The sequence below is a fragment of the Mobula hypostoma genome, chromosome 21 (genome assembly GCF_963921235.1).
Source record: "Mobula hypostoma chromosome 21, sMobHyp1.1, whole genome shotgun sequence".
NCBI lineage: Eukaryota > Metazoa > Chordata > Chondrichthyes > Myliobatiformes > Myliobatidae > Mobula > Mobula hypostoma.
The window spans coordinates 13,663,141-13,686,732 of NC_086117.1; the positions used below are offsets into that span (position 1 = coordinate 13,663,141).

General features: G+C 38.3%; 1 protein-coding gene across 5 annotated transcripts in view; it reads right to left on the reverse strand.

Annotated features, from left to right (window-relative positions):
• LOC134359795 (disabled homolog 2-interacting protein-like) overlaps positions 1-23,592 on the reverse strand; it is a 609,971-nt gene that overhangs the window by 487,268 nt on the left and 99,111 nt on the right. The window contains exon 1 of one of the 5 annotated variants that reach the window (XM_063073444.1): positions 10,848-11,100. The exons of the other annotated variants lie outside the window; for them this stretch is intronic. The gene's annotated coding sequence lies outside the window, so the exon portion shown is untranslated. Of the gene's footprint in view, positions 1-10,847; positions 11,101-23,592 lie in introns of those variants that run through there. 5 annotated transcript variants of the gene reach the window in all.

The following is a 23,592-nucleotide window of genomic DNA, read 5'->3' on the forward strand; positions in this document are numbered from 1 at the left end:
CATTGAAACACATACAAAGCTCTTACCAAACTTGAGAGGCAAAATACAGAGCTTATGTTGTCCCTATTCCCTTATTTTGAAACTGTGATCCTTGGTGTCTAGAACCAAGGATCACAATTTCAAAATATGGAATGGAGTTCAGAGTGCCAGAACACAACTCAAAAGGGTTGCAGAGACATAGTCTCCGATTACATTTGAAACAGAGATGGGCAGGTTCTGAGATACTAAGGGATTTGGGGAATAAATGGTGAAATGGACTGGTTGAATTAAGCAGCTTATGGGTAAAATCTGCAACTTGATTTTTCTGGTACAAAATACTTGTGGTGGTTTTAGATGGGTTTTGTCATTCCAGAAAAGGAAACTTGTTTCCAAAAGGTTAATTCAGCTGTTAGGGTTTGGCACTCCCAAAGAGATTAAAGCTTCCAGTTGAAGATGGCGCTGGTGAAGCACAACAATTACTTGCCTATAGCAAGCAAAACAAAGAAAACAGTTAACTACTTTATTAATCACTGGTGAACAGCCACTGCAATCAATAGCCTGTAGCTTAGATTATAAGAACACTCAGTCCTCCTTTATTGTCATTTAGAAATGTATACATGCGTTAAGAAATGATACAATGTTTTTCCGGAGTGATATCACAGAAAATAGGACAAACCAAAGACTAACACTGACAGAACCACATAATTATAACATGTAGTTACAGCAGTGCAAAGCAATACCATAATTTGATGAAGAACAAACCATGGGCACGGTAAATAAAGTCTCAAAAGTCCCCGAGTCGATCGACTCCCTAGTCCCCGATAGCAGGCAGCAAAAGGGAGAAACTCCCTGCCATAAACCTCCAGGCACCATCATCTTGCTGATGCCTTGGAAGCAGCCAACCACACCCGATACTGAGTCCATCCGTCAGAAAACTTCGAGCCTCCAACCAGCCCTTCTGATACAGCCTCCCGAGCGCCATCCTCTGCCGAGCGCCTTCGACCTAGCCCCGGCCGCTGAAACAATCAAAGCCGAGGATTTCGGGGCCTTCTGCTCCGGAGCTTCCAGTTACCACATAGAGGCAGCGGCAGCAAAACAGGCATTTCAGAAGTTTTCCAGATGTTCCTCCGTACTCTCATGCCCATCTCCATCAAATCAGAGTTGTGCACAGTCCCCTACTTGACAGATAACAGATATTCATCACCGGAAAGGCCGCACGCGCTGGCCTCGCGCCACTATATTCTCCTCCTCCCTTTAGAAGCTGAGCTTCTGAACTGCCTATACGAACTGGCATTTTTGCAATGTGAACTAAAGTCTCAGAGGTGTAGGATGGTTGCGATGTTGCGTGCTCGGTTTGAATGGAGGATGCGGGGCCTAGGCCAGAGAGCAGGGAAACAGCCAATGTTTGGCTATTGTTGGAGTGGACTTGGGGGGGGGGGTGAGCGGAGGTGATACAGTGTTGAGGCGGCACAGCCTGGGCCAAGAGTGAGGAAAGACCAAAGGTTTGATTGACTTAAGTGCCTGGCAAATTGAAAAGGTCGGGTACAGACCTAATCGAGGTGGCTGGGTATTGACCCGAGATCATACTGAAGCAGCATGGCCTGCGTCTGAGAGCGAGGAAGACCCAAGGTCTGGACGATTTAAGCATTGGGTCAGATTGAAAAGATCAAGGTGTCGGGGGCGAAGGCAAGGGATAAGCCCATTTAAGCTTTCAGCTCCGTGAGATTTACTCAGCTCTGTACTGATCTGAGTCTGTGGACCGCAACTAACAGGCTACTGGATCAGCTGCAGTGATGACTGCTTTTGTGGCTGTGGACTCACTTTTGTGAACTTTGGTTGTTTGCTTGCTTTTGTTGTTGGCACAATTTATTTTTTATCCCCCTGCACATTGAATATTTGACAGCATTTTTTCCAGTTGGGTTTCTCCGTATTGTGGCTGCCGGTAAGGAGATGAATCTGATGGTTGTACAAGTAGATATACTTTGATAATGAATGCACTTTGACTTTAATTACTGCCCTAATACTATATCAAATTAATTTTAAGACTGATTTGCATGGCAGTTCACCATGTAAAGGCTGAATGATAGTGAGGGAGGTCATTGCTCAACATTGTCTTGCACCAATGTTCATCAATGAGGCAAACTCTAAAAGTACAGAGTATTGATTGCATCAAGGAGTGTTAGGAGCACAAAATTTGGTCTTTTGGAAATCTTCAGCAACAACCCATGGTTGCAACCAGCATCACGGGCTTCAGAATGGTCAAGCATCTGTTAGTCAACAGTCAATTCAAAAATCAGCTTTTACAAAAGGAAAATGCAATATTAGAAGAAGTGAAAATTCTGGTGAAAAAGAATGTTATCTCAAATTGTTGGAGGAGGGCTTTAAACTTGAGACATATCTGGTAGGGTTTCAAGTTTTCAGAAAATGATGTTGCTTCCATACCCACTTCAACGTGATAGATTGTTTCATCATGATGGAAGAGGGTAGGAAACAATACCCGGAATTCTCTTTGTTGTTTTAAAATCTATTGGCCAACATTTCAATGGCACTGATGACTACAAGAAAAGCAAATCTATGCATCTATCATTCCAATGAAATACTAAAAACAACAAATGGGGTACACAACATTAAAAGGTATTCCTCCCATAAAAAAATTTTAAACCTACAATTAACTTTTAATATGTTCCTCGAGTCATCTGAAAATTCAATGAAGATCTGCTCAAATAAATACAAGTTGGAAAAGAGTGATAAAAGAGAATATTTAAATTCAGGCCACAGTGAGACATAAAAATGTGTTCATGCACAAGTCAGTATTCATGATTTTGTTAAAGAGCATTCTACAAACATCAACTGTTGCTTCCTTAAATGGATACACTTGTTGAACACAGACATCTAACCACATTATGCCCTTTTCATATTTATTTTCAATTATATTTCAGAAATCATCAACAGACTCCAAGGATAATCTAGGAAAAATGTTTATACATTAGAAACATCCCACTGCAATCTTGAACTTCCCCATAATGTATTTTGTTATTTGCTGCAATCTTGATGTTGCTTTTGTACAGGGTAATATTGGCATATTGGAAAATCAAAATTAGGTTTATTATCACCAGCATGTGTCATGAAATTTATTCATTTAGCAACAGCAGTTCAATGAAATACATAATATAGGGAAAAAAGGTAAAACAAATAAGTGAATCAATTACAGCATTTGTATATTGAATAGATTAAAAATTGTGCAAAAAACAGAAATAGTATATATTAAAAAAGTAGTGGTAGTGTTCACAGGTTCAATGTCCATTTAGGAATCATATGGCAGAGGGGAAGAAGCTGTTCCTGAATCACTAAGTGTGTGCCTTCAGGCTTCTGTATCTCCTTTCTGAAGGTAACAATGAGAAGAGGGTCCTTAGTAATGGACATCGCCTTTCTGAGGCACCGCTCCTTGAAGACATCTTGGATACTACGGAGGCTAGTACCCAAGGTGGAGCTGACTAATTTTATGTCTTTCTGTAGCTTCTTTCTGTCCTGTGCAGTAGCACGCCACCGCCCCCCCCCCACCCCAGTACCAGACAGTGATGCAGCCTGTCAGAATGCTCTCCATGGTACACCTATACAAGTTTAAGGTGGTTTAGTTGACAAACCAAATCTCTTCAAACTCCAAATGAAATATAGCCACTGTCTTGCCTTCTTTATAGCTGTATCGCTATATTGGGATCAGGTTAGTTCCTCAGAGATATTGACACCCAGGAACTTGAAATTGCTCACTCTCTCCACTTCTGATCCTTCTGTGAAGATTGGCTCATGTTCCCTTGTCTTACCCTTCCTGAAGCCCACAATCAGCTCTTACATCTCACTGTCATTGAGTGCAAGGCTGTTGTTGCGACACCACTCAACTCTCTGGTATATCCAGCAAAATTCTGTAGATCATAAACACAAGGAATTCCACAGATGCTGGAAATGCTAGAAATACTAAATCAGGGAGCAACCACAGAGGCAGAAAGAGATAATATTTCAGGTTGAGGACTCCTCATCAGAATCATTCTGATTAACAGGTCATCCACATATCCTCCAAGTCCTCTGATACAATGGTGTGGAACCATCAAGCAGATTTTGTATTGTTTTCCTATCAATATATTTGAAGGTGTTTAAATCAGTTAAGTATTACCCAATCGTTTGCAAATCTCTAACACTAGATTTAAATCACATGAAAAAGACAACGCTACAATATGAATTTATAATTTTATGTATGCACACTGATAAAAAAATATTAATATTGGAAAATACCATAAATACAATATTCCTTAGATGACAGCAATTGCATTAGTTACTGGGAAAATCAGCAATATTAACAGCATTGCATCACAACATTTCAGCAAGATCAATCTCTTGAGATTCTATACATTCATCAACAGATTGTAAACCATAATATTCTACCCAAAATTATCCTCAGTTCCATGTCGTTGTTTTATAAGGTGGTGAATATGGTGACATTTCCAAGCAGGAAACTAATATAAAACTAAAGACATCATGGAGCATTAGGTTAGTTTGGGAAACTGGTATTGATGTAAAGAACACATCTGATCTTATTAAGTGGTAGAACTGGTGTGGGAGGAGGGTGAAGGTGAAATGAACAGGTTACTCTTGTTCCTATCTCTTATATTTTGCATCGTCATTTCAATGCAAACTAGTAACTGGGCATGCTATGAAGTTAAAGACCATAATTTACACGCAGGGAGAGGAGAAAACTAACAAGTGACTACCACTTCATGGTCGTCCTGGTTTATATTGCAGCAATGCCTCCAGTAGTATAGTAACACTGAAACACAGAATAATATGCATCACATCACAGGTTACATGTTATATAAAGTAGACTTCAGCAGATGCCTCTGATTTAGAGGACTTCTGCTGGTTTATTTCCCTCAAAATATACAATGAAAGAAGAGAACAGAATGTAGATGCATTAATCATGTTTCTCTCAAGCTTTTTTGGTTCAAGAAAATTGACCTTTCATTTTGTATATTGCAAATATCACTACACAAGACACAAATTAACTACAGACCTGTCAGCTAAATATAAAGGCAAATGATTGTGTAATTAATAGAACTATAAAGTTATTCAACAAATTAAATTCCTCAATGTTTCTGGACAGTGATCTCATACATACTCAACATGCTAAATGGCTGCATCTATGCTAATACATATCGTCTGCCTCTTCTTAGTCTAGTATTATCCCACCTACCTTCCCCCTCACCTTGCTTCATCTATCACCTTTGAACTTGTACTCCATCCACTCCCCACCTTCTTATTCTGGCCTCTTCCCCCTTCCTTTCCAGTCCTGATGAAAGCTCTTGGCTCGAAACGTTGACTCTGTTCCCCTGCATAGATGCTTCTTGACCTGCTGAGTTCTTATAGCATTTTGTGTGCATTACTCTGGATTTCAAGTATCTATAGAATCTCTTGAGTTTAATATTATCTTCTTCAATGTTACAGATACACTTAAGCTTTGTGCAATCACATTGAATTTGAGAATTATGGATTAATTTATTTATATTGTACAATTTTTGAGGTGGTGCTCAGCAAAAGAATTAGAGGTTGTCTAATAATACTGTCTATCTGGAACTCCAAAAAGCACTTCATACCATAAATAGAAAAAAAATTGAAAAATAGAGGTGCACAGCCTCTTAAGCCTGCTCAGCCACCTCGTGCCCCAGATCCTTTAAACTGTTTACCTTCCTGGCCAAAGTATTGCCTTTGCTTCTTACTTACTTAGCCATTACACTATTGGTGTTTAGGGCAGCAATGAAGCTCCTCCATGTTCAGGGCTTCCTTCACCATGTCAGCGCCGCCTTCTTTGTATTCACTGATTTCAGTTATGCAAGCCCTGGCTGGAGACTCAGGAATACCATTGTACTCAGATGTAGAAGAGTTCTTCATTGCTGTTTCCATCACAATTCAGAATTGATAGCCCCAAGCTGAAACCCCGGACCAGGAAGCTTTTGCTTCATTAGTGTTCAAAAATCTTAAATTGTTATTCATCTTATGCAATGACTGAGCATGAACAACCTTTTGAACTGAATTATGTTACCACACAGAGTAGGAAGACAGAATGGACAAAACCATTTGACATTTGTTTTTGGTAGCAACGTAGGATGGAAGAAAACATTTTGATTAGTGAAATATGCCAGTCTGCATTTCCATGGATGAATGCTGAGGTCACAGCTCTTTTATAGATGGATGACTTGATTATTGATGGACAGGGCATGATCTGCAAATGTGGTTACTCTATTAAGTTAGGGAGCATCAAATTGTGTAAATAAGAAAGTCAACCCAATTAACCTGTGTGGTGTTTATAGTTTGAGTTTCTTCTCACTCCAATTATTTCACATCACTTGCAGCCTTTCTATATCCTTTTCCCTCCATGTATTTGTCTAATTTCCAGTTCAGAGCATCCATTTGCCTTAGCTGCAGGAATGGGCATATACTATTCAGCTCCTTGATCCTGCTCAATTGAACAACAGGGCATGAAAATCAGAACTGAACTTACCAAGAATATGAAATAAATGCTGAACTAGGAAAAACTGCACGGTATGCATGTTTTAAACAGCAGAAAATGGAGAGAAATGGAGACAACAAAGGCAACATCTGTGATGGGGCAAAGATTAGAGAGAAACTGATGCCACAGATGGAGTGTCGGCTCAGTATGTAGCGAGAAATTGCCAATGGCAGCTAATCTGTGTGCTCAAGTAAATGGATGGTACACATAGAAAAGTAATTTTGTTGCAACTGAGATACAAGGAATATGGCAAATGCTGGAAATCAAGGAGATTCTTGGGGAAGCCCAGAATATCAGGCAGCAACTTTCAAGAAAAAAGTTAAATATCATCAAAATTGGCCGTTTGAAAAGCCCAGATATCAGAATCAAATACGGAAAACAAAAAAACTCAGCAGCACCACGGAGAGAGAAAACAAATAACTTCCCCGATGATTGTCAACTCCCATCAAGAAAGGCTGACCCGCCCTAACCCCTGTCCACATAGATGCAGACTGATCCACCAAGCACTACCAGCACCCAAAATCAAAACTGATCACAACAACACAAAAAAAAACACAGGAACAGATTTAGGCCCGCTGGCCCACTATTTAATATGATCAAGGCAGTGCTATGTTGGCCTCATCTCCTCTTTCATGCCATTTCCCCAAAGCCTACAATTTCCAAATCTTTCAAAAATATATCAACACAAATCTAGAAATTCACTAGATTTGTATTCACTAGAGTAAAAGAATCACTCTTCATCATATTGAAGTTTTTATAGGCATCCGTTAGTCTCATGAGACCATGGATTTGCGCCTTGGAAGGTTTCCAGGGCTCAAGCCTGGGCAAGGTTGTATGGAAGACCAGCAGTTGCCTATGCCGCAAGTCTCCTCTCTCCACGCCACCAATGTTGTCCAAGGGAAGGGCGTTAGGACCCATACAGCTTGGCACCAGTGTCATCGTAGAGCAATGTGTGGTTAAGTGCCTTGCTCAAGGACACACACGCTGCCTCAGTCAAGGCTCGAACTAGCAACCTTCAGATCACTAGACGAATGCCCTAACCACTTGGCCACGTGCCAACATGGTTAAGTGCCAATTGAAGTTTATAGTACCAAATATATTTATATAGCCTCCAAGAGGACCACAACCTTGCCATAAGGTTTCAAGGCTTGCATGCCTCAATGACCTGGAGAGCTATGTTGGCTGGAGTCAGTGCCTTGTGCCTTAGCTTTTGGTATGTCACCCATGTCAAACAGGCCAAAGGGTCAAGGCCAGACATCCTCCAAGTTTGGGGGTTCAGCTCAGGGCTAACAACCCTGACTGGTTAAAAAACAATTGTTACCGAAACAGCAAAGAAGAATCCTTCTATACAAAGATGGAGGACCTTCATTGCTGTACTAAATGGCAGTGGAGTAACAGGAAGCAAGTAATATTTGAATAAAAATTTATTTTACTTATGCACATTGCCTTTCAAGCCCTGTCACTTTAAATGCCTCATTTTTGCTGCCACATCCTGTAATTGAAATCTATCCTCCTCAACCCACTCGATCCATCTCCAGTCCTTGACATACCATCCTGTCTTACTTGAATGTTATGCCCGTCATCCATCTGGGTGGGACAGAAAATATCTGTTCCAATCTTGTTCAGTCATATCCAAACAACCACTTGTTAAGATTTTCCTTCCTGCATGAGAGCAGCCATCTCTAGAGTCTTGTATTTATTAATGCTTGAACGGAGTGTAAACGCTGGCATGGACTCAAAAGGCAAATGACTAGCTTCAGTGCCTCATATTCCATGCAATTCAACACAAAATCAGGAACAGATAGATGTGCAACGTTAAAGTTAGTTACAATACATTGTTAATTCTTGCTTATTTAATTAAAGTGTGCAAATTGTTAGATATTAGGAGGAAATATTAGGTTAAGGTAAATGTAAATCCCTGAGGAAGTGAAGTCTCCATTTATTCTTCAAAAGGATTAAAGCGAGATTAAGTGGGCAAAGACCTGGAAAATAAAGTATTGTGGGAAAATGTAATCATATCCATTTTGACATAAAATGTAGACACCTAAATGGTAGTGCTTCAAGTGATTTGTAAAAGGGCAGTATGCAGATAGCACAGTCAGTTATTACATATCATTAAGGGATTGTTTTCAGAAGGACAGTATAGGGATATAGATTCAATCTTATGGGGCACCAGTGAGACCACATCTGAAGCTACGCATGGTGTTTGTTTCCTTATTTGTGGAATAGAAACAGTTCAGAAATTTACCAGACTTAAACCAAGACAAGCAGGTTGCTGTCTTGAGCCGGGCTTACATCCAGAGTATTAAAAAAAAATACACATGTCAGGACTGAAATATGCAACAACCTGTGAGGTCCTGTCAGAGTAAACAACAAGAGGATGGTTCCTCTTGTGGAAGATTATAGAACTAGCAGTTAATTTCTTACAAATAAGGGGATGCTATTTATGACAAAGTTAAGACAAATTTTCTTCTTTCAGAGTGTCGTGGGTCTTTGCAACTTTTCCTTGTAGGGCAGTGGAAGTGATCTGAACTTTTTAAGACAAGAGGTGAGTGGTTATTTTACCACAGAAGGGACACAAGGTTACTGAGGCAATGGGATTGTGTATAAACTATGATGCTGAACAGCAAAGTGGTTCCGGGGGTTGTGTGATCTTCTCCTGCGCCCTTTTCGAATCACACTGCTCCCACTGCAGTATTATGTTGAACAGCTTTGTTTCTTTTGCAATAGAGTATCCGGCATGAGTCACTACTTTTGATAGAGGAAAGGCATTGGGAAGCAACAAAAATGAGTGGAATGGGGGTGGATGGTGGAGTAACAAAATAAGCAATTCATACATGTTCAGTTTTCTGAACCAAATTACCAGATTGACACAATTAAATCAAATGTCACTGCTGTATATTATGTGCAAACTATACATTAGGTCAGATGGCAGACAATGTGATACGATTTTTCCTTCAGCAACATTTTATGACAATATATTCAACAAGCAACAAGATGCATTGTTCATGCCTTTGATGTTCCAAAACAAAATTACATCCCTATTTGAATCCTTCATCCCTAAATTTATACAAGGTATTCCTCTATAATAAAGAGCTTTCAAGTTGAAATGGAAAACACATTATTTTGACCAATATTGAAAAACACTTCACATTGAACTACTAGTTGAAAACAAAGCGCTAGATGCCATATTCTCAGTAATATTGCTTTTCAATAATTTTTTTAATTAATTGGATTTATTCAGATAATACTCATATTGAGCCTGAGAATATTATGACTGACAAATAAGGGAAACATTGTTCAAATCAACCCTAACTATTCTAGCACATCTCCCATTAGACCTTTGTAAGGGCAAACCTCTGCTATTGTAAATAGCAGACATAACAAAAAGTACAATATAAATTAGCAACTATTATATATCAGATACTTCAATGAACATTTTGCCAAGATAATTACAAATCTTAAAAATAAGTTTTACATTTGCAGCTGGATCATTATCCAAAGAAATTACAGGTGCTGATAGTTTTAAAATAAGGAACGATCAACTTTGAAAGCTTGCTATGTACACATTAATGCTTTATCATAACCACAACTGCCCAAATTTTCATGATAATCACAAATCTTATCTTATTAGCAGATAAAATATGTACAAAATCAAAGAGGCTGCAGTTCAAATCACAGGTGTGTTGAATTAACCAGAGTGGAGGCAGTGTGTGTAATAAATGTCAATCTTGTTAAGATAGAGGTGCCTGAATAAGAGTAACTATTCAGTACCCTGACGCCAGACTGCCATTGAGCAACCCTGTAAGAAGCTAGGAAGTGCAAGTGTGGATGTTGAAGATCGCACGCGAGAAAGAACTTGATAAAAATAAATCTGATTTTCTCATCTACTTTCAAATTATGCCACCATCAGAAGGAATAATTTATGCTCCATGTACATCAAGAACTAACATTTTGACTACAAAACAGCAGTAAAAATCAAGAATATCCTAATTCGGTTAACATTGATAAAATAACTTAAGTAGCCATCAGTATTTTACAACTAGTCCCAAACAAAATGTGCAGCTTATGGAAACACAATAACTCAACCTTAGGCAATTGTTCCATCATTAATAAAATAATATGTAATTTTGCCAAATTTTATGAAGCAAAACAAATATTCATGCAGATAGCATGCAACTAGAGGCAGTACATCTGCTTTACAAATCTGCAAACAAGAATTTGTTGAAGCAGCAAGCGCTCTCTCACATACTCTGAATATGAAAGGATTTCTTGTTTTATTTTAAGATACTTATCTGAACTAAGACCCTACCTTTAACCGATTAACCAGGCATGAACCAGTACCCAAGAATGTTGGAGTTCCTTTTTCATATCAGAGGCCAAAAGCAACAAGTTGTCATCCTTTTGCAATTTCCTTCTTTCAATTTCATTTAAAGCACTGGAGAATTCCAAGTAACATTTGAATTGATCACAGAAATGAAAACAGTACTTAACAGGTAAAACTTAAAAAGCAAATAAAGTTTAGAAACTCCCAAGTTAAACCAGAAGTGGCTGTATGGTCTTTAGCCTAAAGCCTGGAAAGCCAGCTGCACACTGGCTGCAACCCCCTACAGCAGATGGTGTTCACACATTCTCTACAAGCTGAATTCCTCCGTGGCAGCCAATCATCAAGGGTTTTTCAGGACGCGGCACTCAATAGCCTAGCGTCTTACAGACAACATTACAGCTTTTACCATAACAAGATGAATAAGCTGTCGACAATGGGATAGCATACAGACCAGCAGCTATTCCAGACAACAGTGAGAGAAGCTTTTAAAATGGAGAATGCAGAACAGAAGAAGCACCTGTCCAGAGGAATAAACACACAGATACAATCTCCATTCAAAAAGCTTTAAGGAAGCAATGTTTAATTCTTTTTCTTTGGGAAATATTTTAGCAGATGTCTGAAAATGATTTATTGAAATCTACTTTTAACACAAATTAAATATGACTGAACAGTGCCCTAAAGCAGAACATTTTTTTGCTAAAACATGTCAAACATTTACCTTCAATAGGATTCATCCCACGCACATTTGTCAAGACTTAATTATCTGAAATCAGTCACAACATCCCATTTCAATATTTGAGTTTTAGAAATAACATTGGAATTAAAATAAGTATTAATTCTGTTTGATGCACATGGAAAAAAATTGAAAAAAAGCTTCAAGTTTTCAAGAGAAAAAACCTAAAATCTCATCTGATAAAATCTATTTTGGCTGAAGGACTTTGAGGCATATGCTGATTCTAGCTATTAACTTAAAATGTTAATATTTTTTTAAACTGGAAAAGCAAATGTTCATTCAAACCTAATACTGCCTGGTTAACTTTCTATGTACATCTTGCATTTATTTTGACAAGATACTATTGCTCAGGAGCCTGGTTTCCAGGGGGGTAGTTGCTGGGGGCTCTACATTCACTTAAACTTAGCTTGATATATACAATTCAAAACTACTTCCAAGTCCATCCATTTTCTTGCTGTCCACCAAATATTCCACTAATGGCAGCAAGAGAGTATGCCGCAATTGAAATTGGAATTGGCTTATTTCTGTCACATGTACCAAGATGCATTGAAAGGCTCGTCTTGCATGCTGTTCATATAGATCTATTATTTACACGGTACATTGAGGCCGAACGAAACAGTACCAGGATGCAGAATAAAGTGCAACAGCTACAGAGAAAGTGCAGTGCAAGTAAACAATAAAATGCAAGATCATAATGAGATAGATTGTGAAGTCAAGAATCCATCTCATCATATGATTCAATAATCTTATAACAGCAGGATAGACGCTTTCCTTGAGCTAGCTGGTACACGCTTTCAAAGCTTTTGTACCTTCTGCCAGATGGAATGGAGGGGGGCGGCCGAGGCCGGGGTGAGGAGAGAAGAGAGAATGTCCAAGATGGATGGGATACCTGGCACTTCAGCAAATTAGAAGATGGTAATCAAAGCAACTCATTTCCCTGAATAAACAGCAAGTTTATTAACTGTGTATTCCATTTCCGTTCTCACTTGCTTTTCTACAACTTGAAATTAAGTCAAACTCGATTTTGACTTAATGATTGACTGAATTAAGGCAAAGGTCTTAAATAGTACAAAAAGAAATAAGGAAAAGAATCAGTGACAAGTAGGTTAGACACAAGATTTAGATATTTTTCTCTGGCATTAAGCAAAAGCTCTCAATACCAATTCTGTCTACGTCTAATTTCCTTCTGTGCTTTGCAATTCCCACCACTCAGGTTTTCAGGAACTCTTACCTTCGTCATAATTTAAAAGGTTAAGTTACATTTTTCAATCTACTCGACGCTCACAGCAGGGAGAACAAACTGATCATATTACAGTCTATTTATGCAGTTGATTTAAGACTTTTCCACTTTATCCAATTCTTTAGGATGAGAACCAAATTCCATTCTCAAAGTAGTACATCAACCTATTTTTTCCCATGACAAACAGCTCTCCTTTCTATGTTGCTGATTAACTTATAGGGCAATTTTTTTCTGTTACAGATTCTTAGTTTTAGTTCTATATATGAAGGTTTGGGAGCACTCATACTTTTAATGGTAAAATGAATAAAAGGAATGCTCCTGAATTTACCACAAGATTGATTTGCTTTGAAGTCTCTCTGAACCATAACTGTTCTTTCTGGCAGAATTCAATTCTCAGGAAATCTTAATTTGACAATTATTTCACTGAATAGGCATAAATACATCTGATATACATATAAAAATCACAATAAAGAACCTCAGCAGAGGTAATGATTACCTGCTGTTACTTAATTAACATTCTTACAGATGGCTCACTGTTAGCTGCACTATGGAGCAGCAGAGATTAAGATAATACCTTGATCTATGGAGAATCAATAAATGTCAGTACAGTATAGTATCTAAATTAGCATGATTGAAGAAAATCTGTCAGGGTTGATCTGATGAAAAGGTATGGTTGTACTCAGTGGTAAGGACTCTTAGTCTAGTTTGCCAAGGCTAATATATTAGAATTGACGCTTAAAAGGACCACACAACCACAGATGGCACTTCTCTTTTAAATTAAGAGACAGCTCCCCAGAAGTTGATCCATTCAACTTGCTCTCCTTGCAAAAGTGCAAGAAACAATGAACCAGCTGTAAACCAGCAAAGTGGCATAGGATCCTGTCCAATACATCTGCACTCGTCCTCATCCATCTAAAGAAATGTGTAACTTTTCAGTGTTTTACCGCAAAGGCTTTCAAAAATCTCCAAATTTTCTTTTATTTTCACACATTCTCGGAAGATACTTACTTTCAAGGAGACTTTTTTGTTGAAATCATGATCTATATTTAAAGAGTTTGCCATTTCTGCAAAAACTATATTTGTGAAGGGTGTGTCTGTTACCTCAATATGGAAGATTGCTTGGCATGACTGCAGTGTAGCAAGAACTTTCCACTGTACCTGGTTAAATTTACTCAAAAACTGGAGATTTCTACAGATTATAACTGTACTTAGATTAAGTCTGTACCAAATAGACACAAAATCAAGACACAAAATCATAACTGGAACACATACATTTGAATTTCAATCAATTATCCTCAAATTCCCATTCCACTGTGTCACCCTTTCACCTTCTTACCTACCAAGAAGCTACTCATGCCCCAAAAAAATATCTAAACACTCTTTCATCATCCTTTGAGAGAAAGCCATTCATCTCATCTCCATCTTAAATGGGTGATTCCCATTTCCAGATTGGACGACTAATTCTGAACCTTTCATCATTCCAAGAGGAAACACCCTACCCAAATCATCAAGACTACCAACAACCACAACCCCCGCCCCCCCCACAACCTGGACTTTTTATTTCAATCAAGAGCCCTCTCAAGTTTCTAAAAACTGCAAATATAAGCCTAACCTACACATCTTTACCTCAAAACAAACAGTCCTTTCCAGTCCAATAAACCTATGTACAATGTACTTCTTCCAGCACATTAACATGGTTTCTTAATACAAACAATAATGCACACAATACCAATAACTCCAATATTCAAATATTTCAGACTTGTGAGTATGGTTCCCTGAAAGTGATGTCACAGGTGGATAGGGTGGAGGTGTTTTTTGGCAAGCTAGCCTTCATCAGTCATGGTATCGAGTATAGAAGTCGGAATGTTGTGCTGCAGTTGCGCAAGATTTCAGTGAGGCCATATTTGAAATATCGTGTGCAGGTTTGGATACCTTGCTGTAGGAAAGATGTCATCAAACTGGAAAGCATGCAGAGGAGATTTACAAGGGTGTTGCTGGGAATGCATTATCGAGAAAGGTTGAGCAGCTTTGGACTCTTCACTGAAGCATAAAAGAAGGAGTGACCTCAAAGAGAAATAAAATCACGAAGGGCATTGATAGGGTTTTTCTCCCCCCTCGGGGTTGGGATGTCAAGAATGAAAGGACAGAAGATTAAGATGAGAGGAAAAGATTTAACAGGAACCCAAGGGACATTCTTTCCACTCAAAGGATGGGCAGTATATGAAATGAGCTGCTAGAGGAAGAGGTGGTGGCAGGTACATGAACACTATTCTTAAGAGTACTTCAATAATTATACGGATAGAAAAGGTTCAGAAGGATATTGGCTAAAGACAGGCAAATGGCACCATTTTAGATGGAAATACTGGTTAGCATATACCACTTGGGCCAAAGGGCCTGCTATAACTTCATGACATATGGATTTTACTCATATAAATGTGATATCTAAGAAAATATGTATTAATACCAGGTATGTTTAAAAGGAACCATGGGAAGTGGGACCCAGATCATCTGAATAGAAGCATTGGAACCAGGGTCAGAAGGGAGCACAGGTAATAGTGGAAGACCATTACTTCCACACATTCTTGCATGAAATTTTGCCACTCCTACTGCAAAATTTCACTGTGAAACCAATTATGATCTCACAGAAGCACTTTCTAGAGGGAACTATTATTTCTGTCCTCTTTTGTTTTATGAAACAATACTACTATTCCCTATTCAATGTATAGGGTAATTGATTGCCTTCTTTCAATACAGCTGCACAGAACTCATTACATTTTAATGTCTACTTTCTGTAGAATTATTTGGCTCTTGTACAAAATGGCAATCCAATAAAAAGTCTTTTCTTCCTTTAAATGCTTGAAAAAGTCACATAATGTTTGCTTCATTGACCATTTTAAACAAAACAGCAATGTGAGTAAAAGAGTAAATATCCATCATACCAACAGCATCACACTCCTGCCGCACACCATCATGAGCAATTTATCTGTTCAATGTTATTCATTATGTGCTTCCATTGCCTTCATGATCTGTTACAGTTGGCAAAAAAAATGCTTCAGGCTAGCCATCTGAATTTTGCCATATTTTAAGACATACTATCTTCAACCACATCAAATTCAGCCCCAATAAAAATAATCAGCATATATACAAGAAATAAGATCTATTAAAGTTAATCATTAACAATTATTAAAGCAACTATTGGAAGATAATTGGTTTAAACAATAGTAGAATTGGGTATACAAATCATTAAAAAGGTAACAATTTATAACCCAGGCTGTTAAAAGAAATTGATCAAACAGCATGTACATGAAGACTGTCTGCCAACAAACCTAGTGAAGTATTAGATAGTTTACACAAGTCAAATCTGGTTTACTTAAAATGTTTTCAATTAAGTATTTAAGTCAAGCCAATATGCATCACATTGCCAAATGTTAAAAAGGAGACAAAGAGACTGCATATGCCAGAACCTGGAGCAGAAACAAAACAGCTGGGGGGAACTCAGAAGGTCGAGCAGCATCTGTGGAGGCATTTTGAGTTTGTGACCCAAATTCAAGGTCATCACCCAGAACGTTGACCATCCCCACTGCCATTACAGATGCTGCTCAACCAGCTTAATTCCCCCAGCAGATTATTTCTGTCCAACTGGCAAAAGGTTATTTTCAGCCATCTTGCTTCCCACCTTTCCTGTATTAAATAACACAAGGTCTTGCTATATTGGGATGGCAGTAACAAAAAGGTTGATGCAGATGAATCTTCAAAAGGCAAGTTTTTAATGAACTATTTAAGCAGCTCACCAGAGGCAGCAATTTTTGGCCTCAAGTATTCTTCCAAGATTCAGTATGCTCTAAATGGTTTTGATTCCTATTTATACCTACAAGCTAAAAATTCTTGCCAAAATAAATATGCCGCTTTTTCCAGTTCCTGCTGATACAATCTAACTTCAACTAATACATTACACAGAGGAACACGGAAAACCAAAATATGAAACATGTCTCCTGTCCTGGAAGACACTAATAGAGGGAAATTTATTTTGACATCGCATATAAAGAATACCAAACACAGATTACTTTTAATTGTGCAAACTGCATTGATGAGAACCTTTAACCATGAAATCATAACTTGTGTTAAATCTGATTTTTGTTCAGGATGTATTTTTATCGATATTTCTTATGCATTGAGACATTTCTCTGTGAAGATAACAGTGCAAATGGCCTTCATTATTATTTGGATGCAGGGAACAACCTCCAACAAGGGTTGTTTGCTAAAGTCAGTCAGTGCTGCCTGGCATGTGTTAGCTTCATAAATTTTGAAACTGGCACCATAGTTAACAACTACCCAGTTCACTATTTTAGTCATGTCTTAAGATCATTTCTTTTCTCTATTGAAGGCATAGAAACATTTTGGTGCATGTAAAAGCAGTTAAGTCATTCCAATCATATCATCCATTAATACCATGTCCATCTCAATTAATGACAAGCCACCTTTCAGGTACTGAAAGTTTAATTCAGAGGTTCCCAACCTGGGGTCCACGCACCCCTCGGATAATGGGTTCCACAGCATAAAAAATGTTGGGAACCCCTGGTTTAATGATAATTGATGAAAAGCTCCTTTTCCCAATTTATAATTTAATTTTTAGCCAAAAGTAAATTAGTTGCATGTCTAGTTTAATAGCACAGAGGAAAGAGAAAACACCTGCTAGTGAAGTGCCACATCAATTTCTACTTTCTCCTTCAACAATGAATATTCCTCAACTTTTGTGATAAACTGATTTCTCCTCTCCTATTGAAAGCACAAGCATACAAGAGAAGTGGTGATAAACAATTCTATCAACCACAAAACAGCACAAGAATTGATATTTGAATATACTTCAATATCATCTTTACTGGGTTTTTACAAATACCAAAAATCACTTGCATTCTTGCCACCCAATTAGAAAAAGACAGTAGAATCGAGCAACATCAGTGTTGAGATCACCTTTTTTCTATATATGTCACTCAAATTCATTTCTGTTGGAAGCCTCCTTTTTCCATTCAGAAACAAACAAGCCTGGAAATTAAAAAAACAAAGTCTATGCTTCACGCAAGGGAATATAAATCTGAGGTTGTGGCAGTAAGTGAAAACGGATACTGAGCAGGCATTTATGATTTCATTAATTTCATTGTGGTCAGCCATGCATAGGATAGAAATAGGCACAGAAATTACCAACCATGTGCAACAATACCAGCACCAGAACTGGACTCTCTGACGGTGGTGTCTGAAAAGAGGATGCTGTCCAAGTTGCATGCTATCTTGGACAATGTCTCCCATCCACTACATAATGTACTGGGTGGGCACAGGAGTACATTCAGCCAGAGACTCATTCCACCAAGATGCAGCACTGAGCGTCATAGGAAGTCATTCCTGCCTGTGGCCATCAAACTTTACAACTCCTCCCTTGGAGGGTCAGACATCCTGAGCCAATAGGCTGGTCTTGGACTTATTTCATAATTTACATATTACTATTTAACTATTTATGGTTCTATTACTATTATTATTTATGGAGCAACTGTAACGAAAACCAATTTCCCCCGGGATTAATAAAGTATGACTATGACCATGACTATGACTACCAACGTGACACAACAGATCAATAGGGTGAGCTGCAGAAGCCTGTTTTTCACGAACTGGCTCCTTTGCTGACTATTCAACAAATGAAGAATATTCCAAGAAGTAATTATTCAAAATAAAACCAGCAGTGGTCATTCCAATTTGTTTGTACATTCGAACGCTGTCCTCCACTGTTCTTTAGAACGCTCCACTTTCCTGCCCTGGCTCCCAACTCCCTGATCACTTCACCCCAGAACAGTTTTCATTCTTGACACCCTCTTCAAGCTGTATCAGTTTCTCAGATCACCTCATGGTTATTTTTGTAACCTGTATCCTCAGATTCCTTAATTCCCTAATCATATTCCTTAATTCCACAATCACTATTGTGTACAGTTCTGGTCACCAAATTATAGGAAAGATGTCAATAAAATTGAGAGAGTACAGAGCAGGTTTACTAAAATGTTGCCTGGGTTTCATCTCCTAAGTTACAGAGAAAGGTTGAACAAGTTAGGTCTTTAATCTTTGGAGCATAGAAGGTTGAGAGGGGACTTGATAGAAGTGTTTAAAATTATGAGGGGGATTGATAGAGTTGCCGTGGATAGGCCTTTTCCATTGAGAGTGGGGGAAATTCAAACAAGAGGACATGAGTTGAGAGTTAAAGGACAAAAGTTTAGGGGTAACATGAGGGGGAACTTTTTTTACTCAGAGAGTGGTAGCTGTGTGGAACGAGCTTCCAGCAGAAGTGGTTGAGGCAGGTTCGATGTTGTCGTTTAAAGTTAAATTGGATAGATATATGGACAGGAAGGGAATGGAGGGTTATGGACTGAGTGCAGATCAGTGGGACTAGGTGAGAGTAGGAGTTCGGCATGGACCAGAAGGGCCGAGATGGCCTGTTTCCATGCTGTAATTGTTATATGGTTATATAGTTATATTATTAGCATGCTGATCACAGACCCTCCAAACTCATCCCATCATTTTGCTCCCCATGCCTGCAACCTTCCCTTCAGGCAATCTCATTCTCCACCATGGCTAGAGACAGAAAAATAAATTTTATTGCACAACTTGGCCAGAAATGCCTACCTTACAGCTTGGATTTGTCACTTAAATCTTTTTTTTTATAAAAAAAACATTGAGAGTACAGAGAAAAATTAATATCGATAAGAATGAAAAAGTATATAGAAAGTTTACAAGGATTTTGCCAGGACTCAAGGACCCGAGTTACAGGGCAGGTTTGAATCGTTTTGGGCTGTTCCTGGAGCATAGGAGAATGTGGCAAGATTTGAGAGAGGCATACAAAATTATGAGGGGTAGAGACTGGGTACATGCAAGCAACCTTTTTCCACCAAGGTTAGGTGAGACTAGAACTAAAGAACATACTTTAAGGATAAAAGCTGAAAAATTTAAGGGGAAACTGAGGGGGAACTTCTTCACTCAGAGGGTGCTGTGAGTGTAGAATAATTGGTGGACGTGGGTTCGATTGCAACACTTAACAGTTTGGATAAGTGCATAGATGGGAGGGATATGAAGGGCTAAGGTTCAGGTGTGGGTCAATGGAACTACCCAAAATAACAATTTGCAATGAAGTAGATGGGCTGAAGGACTTGCTTCTTGGCTATAGTGTTCTACATACCCTGAAAATACCCCAACACTTGGAAACGTGCCAAAGTCATTGCAGTACCTAAACCAGAAAAGCCAGCAAGTTACCGCACAATCTCTCTCCTCTGCTGTACCTACAAATTCCCTAAGAGTATTATTTTATCCAAGATATTACCCCTGATAGATCCTTGCATACCGATTGAACTAGCTGGCTGCAGACAACATCACAATACCAGTGAACAAGTTCTTGCACTCCCAATGTACGTGGAATCAAAAAGAAAGCCGGAGCAGTTTTTAAAATCAATTTATCCACTGCATACGACACTGTTCGGAACTGAGGCTTAATGTTAAAACTAGCCTGAATTATTGCATGTAAAAAGATCCTATATCTCCTCCACAGAATGACAGGCACCCGTTCTTTCTTCACCTGCCTAGGAAGTGACATCAGTCGTATTATGAAATTCTGCAATGGTCAGTTCTGGTTCCAACTTTGTTCAATCTGTACCTCAGTGAATCCCCCCCAAAGCCAAATACACTAAATTTGGATACGCTGATGACTGGGCCATAGCCTTCCAATCGAACAAAGTCAAATCCTTTGAAAAAAAAACTTATCCAGGATATCAACTCCCTATCCAACTACTTCTTAAAGTGGCAGCTAAATATGAATGTCAAGAAAACAGTAACTTCCATATTTCATCCGGCCAACTGACTAAAACAGTATCAAACTAAACGACAAACTGCTACCCAACAATCCACACACGAAGTACTTAGGAGTCACACTAGATCAAACTCTTCACAAAACCAGTGTTCGCCCATTTTATTGTGCCAAAAACACAGAAAATTTTCCTGTTCATCGCATTTTGCTCACTTATGGTCGTAACTGACTTAATAAGTCCCTTGACTGGAAATAGTAGTATGGCATTTGTGGTAACAGACCAGCAACGCAAAGCTTGCGCATTCTCACACTCCATATGGCAATTTTCAAAATTAACTACATAATAAATGATCAAAACTATATCTTAACTGCAGATTTACATTTTACTCAAGTGGCTGACTCTTATTGCTTCCCAGTGACAAAGAAATGCATTGAGTAATAAAGCAATTAGCACAAAGAAATAAGATAAAAAATCATAACCCAAGCATCAGAATGAAAATTATTTGGACAGAACCAAATCAGTCAAACCTCTGATCAGAAATCTCACCCAACAGCTAAAATTAGATGAATGAATCTTCTTTTGGCACTAATGTCACACCTTGACCAGCAATATTGCCATGCAATTGTGTCTTGTTGACTTTCTTCTGTCACCTGAAAAGCAGGCCTCCTTCCATCTCCTGACAGTGTACAAACATTGCAAAACTTTGTGAAGGAAATTGACTGCAGGGATAATGCATCCTACCAAGTCAAATGATCAAAAACATGAAAATTTCCGCAAGCTCAAAATTAAACATTTTCTAGACCTCCATGAAGTACAGAAGCTTCTGTCTTTAAAAAAGTCAGTATCTCTAATATCTACTCACAGAGCTCAGATCAGTTATTTTTCAAACACAGGAAAACCCATTACTTGTTCACTCCGATACAACTTCACATGGCCATATTAGAAGCAAAAGCAGGAAGCCAGAGAACAGACGCATACCTTGGCACACACTCACACCTTGACACAGATGCAAAGAAGAAGAGATCATGAGAGAGAAAACGAAAGTTACTAAAGCAAGATCTGCTCTGAAAACTGTCTCTCAGGCTTTAAATGTGTCTAAATGGTTAAGCACTTCGCTACAATATTTGTGATATTTTTTATTACATATGAATAAATTAGCAACTGAATGATTCTATTCAACAAACTTCAGTCAGACTGATGGATCCATTATTCAGAATACCATCTTTCGAGGTAGTCTCTAACATTTACCGCAAATTTAATCAAAAGTACAAGTTAGTAAAACTAAATTGCCACTAAAACAGAAAAGCTCACCTCCATTTTGCCACTAAAAATGTAACATGGGGTGACAGGAGGGGTTAAGGCACATCCCAAGCATTTTTTATGTTGCAGACTATGCTTAATTGTGCAGTACGAGTATAAAACAGTGATCAAACAAAATATACTTTTATTATTCTATGTACGAATAACTCATTTTTCAAACAGAAATCATTTAACAAATTTTAAAAATGCAAAAGGAAATTTTCACATTGCTATATACTGAATAAAGAGGTTTTGCACACCACCTAAAAAAAATTGATGAAGGCATCAATATTTCAGGATAGGTGAGAACATAGACCAAAATGAATGCAAACATTAACTTTAATCATATTATGGCTCAATTCCAAATGCAAACCTCATTACATGAGAGAAAGGATACAGTCTCAGCAATGTTCTTTACACCATTCTCAAGTCAGATAACTTGCTTAACACCTTTATTCTAATTACAGAGCTTTTGCTGATTATAACATTCTTGGTCTTCCACTCTCAATGCTCACATCTGCACTTGAAAAATATCATCTACTCAGGTTCTGCTCTCCTGCTCTCCACTGATGCTCCCACAGCAAAGAATTGATCGTGGCTCAGTGTGTGAAGCTGTCTACAAGCACTGGGACAAGCAGCGTGGTCACTCAAAGCCGATATCTGAAACCTGGCTGACATCTGCTCCATGCGTTGACGGGACTACCCGGAGGACGAGAGAATGTACAATACAACAAGCTTGCAGGCTGTCATTAGGTCAACATCTGGTACAGAACAGTTAAGAGTTCAGATAAATATCAACTGATAAAATATAATTAATACTGTTATTCAAAATGGCAAGTCATTTAAACAGTTTAGTTTTTTTTTAAAAAAAGATTACCAATATGGTGAATAGGAAAACACTTACAATTTCCGCTTGATACTTACTAAGAGATTATCAAGGATGCCAAAGAAATGAGGACAATTAGTTGTGATGTTCTGTAAGTAGGTATTTGCAAGTGGGCAAATCCTAGTTGAATAGGAAGGGCAGTAAAATAGCAAGCTAAGTTCAATGCTGTGTGGAGTTACATGTTCTTTCTATTTCTGTGTTTCCTCCATGTGCTCTGTTTCCTACCACATCCAAAAGACAAACACAGGTGAGTTAAATGACCGCTCTACATTACCCCAAGGGTGGAGGTGACGGCTTGCTGATCAAGATGATGGGTCAAAGTACCTATTTCTACGCTGTACAACTATGAAAGAAAGATAAAATGCAAGGTCAGAAAACACAGACGTTGCAGGGTCAGTGGCAGAATTGCAACTAAGTTGTAATTGTAAAGTTAACTGCAGAAAATTGTAACTGCAAAAAAATGCCATAAAACGTGATTACAGCAGGTCAAATTTTTCTACAAAACAATTGCTTACCAAGATAATTAAGACTGAGAGATTTTCCTCTGCTTACTATGAAAATTAAACTGTCAAGGTTAAATATTTAGAAGCAGCCAGCGTACAGCTTCTGTGCTGACCTCAGTTTACTCAAGGTTAGACAAAGAAATTAGTAGCCAAAGTGTAGAATACTAGAATAGAAGGTTAGGCAAGAACTAAATGCTAAACTACAGTTTAAGTATTGCATCTTTCTGGTAACCG